The sequence below is a fragment of the Gracilinanus agilis genome, chromosome 2 (assembly GCF_016433145.1).
Source record: "Gracilinanus agilis isolate LMUSP501 chromosome 2, AgileGrace, whole genome shotgun sequence".
NCBI classification, from domain to species: Eukaryota; Metazoa; Chordata; class Mammalia; order Didelphimorphia; family Didelphidae; genus Gracilinanus; species Gracilinanus agilis.
The window spans coordinates 84,328,761-84,331,283 of record NC_058131.1 but is presented as its reverse complement, the minus strand read 5'-3'; positions in this window follow the sequence as shown (position 1 = coordinate 84,331,283).

Sequence of the window (2,523 nt, the reverse complement as noted above, 5' to 3'; positions counted from 1 at the left end):
TCTCTCTCTCTCTCTCTCTCTCTCTCTCTCTCTCTCTCTCTCTCTCTCTCTCTCTCCCTACTTATCTCTAATATAACTTATTGGGCCATTTTTGTTCTGCCTTTCAAGTTCAAAGACCCTCTTCTTTGTTCAAAGATATTTTATTTTCTCAATTACATGTAACAACAATTTTCAAAGTTTTCCTAAATGATGATTCAAATTGTCTCCCCATCTCCTTCCCCTCCCTGAGATGGTAAACAATTTGATGTGGATTATACATTATTATCATGCAAAATATACTTCCATATTGATCACTGTTAAGAACCTCCTCTTTGAAAGAGAAAATAGAAAATAAGAAAAAGTCTAATGTCTATAATATTATTGTTGTCTTACCATCTTCTTTGATTTTCTTTATCCCTGTATTTTAAAAAATCCTTTCTGGTAGCCCTTTGCTTTTGATCCGTTCATTCTGACCTTTAGTATTCCTCACAGTATTCTTTTATTTTTGTTTTGCATTTTCTTTTTTATTATTATGAACTTGACAAACATCAACAAAAGTGAACATTTCCCTATACAAAGAACATAAAAGGACTATATCTACTAGATATGCCTTGATTTTTTGCAAGTTTCTATTCTAATATAGTAGTTTCAACAATGTCCTGTTTGTATGTTCTTCTGAACTTTCTTCTGATGTTTATTTTTCCAGAGATCTCTTTCTTTCCCTTCCCTTTTAAAAATTATTACTATCACTACTCCTCTCCTCAACTTTTCCTCTCTCTAAAGAAAATAAAAGCCTTCTCTTATTGGTTGGCTTTCATTTTCAAAGAGGACCAATGACAACATGAGGCTGATGTCTTGATTCGGGCATGAGTTAGATTTCAGTAAGGCAGAGTTGTACAAAATCTTTAACCTTGAATTCTCTTCCAGAGTCATCCAACTCTATCTAGTGAGAGGGCAAAAGTAGAGACAAAAGGTGATGGCCTGGGATGCAGTAGATGATACTGGTGTCTTCAATGACTAACTTCTTAGCTTTCCACAGTGCCTGCTTCAGCTTCCTTCATGGTCACTGGAATGAACTGTTCTCATCTGCCCATTATCCTTTTCTTTATGACAGTCACATAAAACAAATCTGAAAATGCATATTTCATTCTGTACTTCCAGTCTCAAGAGCATGAATGATCATGAATCTTTTGGAATTGTGACTGGTCACTGCTCTTAATTCTTCTAGTTTAGTTTATAATGTAGTCCTGGTATAAATGTTCTGATTCTGTTCACTTTACTGTGCATCAATTAGTACAAACGTAAGGCATGTATTTCTCATATAGGTTGTGTGTGTCCAAATGGGTTTGACTAGATGTGACTCGGGGAAGTATGAGTAGATGTCTTTCTTCTGTTTTTTCCATTTTGCATCCTTTTCTCTTTATTTCTCCTTGATATATTGTGAACTACTCATATCTTCAGTGTTTCACACATGAATTTATCTTCTAAACTAATATTGTCTAAGGATGCTATTTCTGTCTGTTGGCAAGGATATCAACAAAGTGGGTTTTCTGGGCCTTTTAATTTACAAATAATATGGGTTCACACAATACCTTGAAACTAGAATAGTTGTCTCCTAAGAGACACAATATGTAAATGAAAACCCAAAAGAGCCCAGAAACCACCTTAAACCAGTAAACCTTTTTAGCCAATAAATACTTGGGTCAAAGTAAAACTATTTACTGAAATGGCAGGGCATTAACTATTTTAACAAAAACATTCCCTGCATAAACATACACACAGAATTAGTGGGAAGAGTAGATACATATAAACCATCCTTGCAGAGGTATACATCTAAGGAATACATGTGGTCAGGGTAACTCAAATCTCCAGAACTGAAGATCCCTGATATCTTTTCTCTTCTTATAATATTGTTATGCTATCCCCCTAGGCATAGCATCGTTGTTAGTCATGTTGGTCATATGGGCTTCCTGGACTTTCTCCTCTTTGTAGTTCAACTCAGTTCCACATCTGAACTCTCTGAGGCCGATCTTTTCTGAATAGATCCTACTGCACATTGCCTTTGCTGATGAGGGAATCTGAGAAATTTCCTCCTGTCAGCTAAAACCTGGAAAAGCTAGAGGAAAGATAAAGAATGATTCTCCCTTAAGAACTGGGGTTTTCATCCATATTTGGTTCTTCTTGATGCCTTTGCATGATTGGTTCCTTAGATTTTTTTAAAGTCACAAATGGTATGATTGATTCTTTAGTCATCTGATGGCTAGCCTTCCTATAAATCTGCCAGATAGAATAAGGAACTTCACACATCTTAAAGGATCCCTTGATCATACTTCTCCTTCATGCCACCCCATATTTACAATTGTTTTGTATTGGTTATATTTCTATAGGAAATAATGATAATCAGATTTAATATCATCTTCCAATTTTAGTGTTAATAGATTGTTTGCATGTAATATCTTCTCATCTTTATCCTTTTTTTCTAATGTGCTGTTAATTCTGATTTTTGCTAGTTAATGGTCTGACAGTATACAGGCATCTGATTCT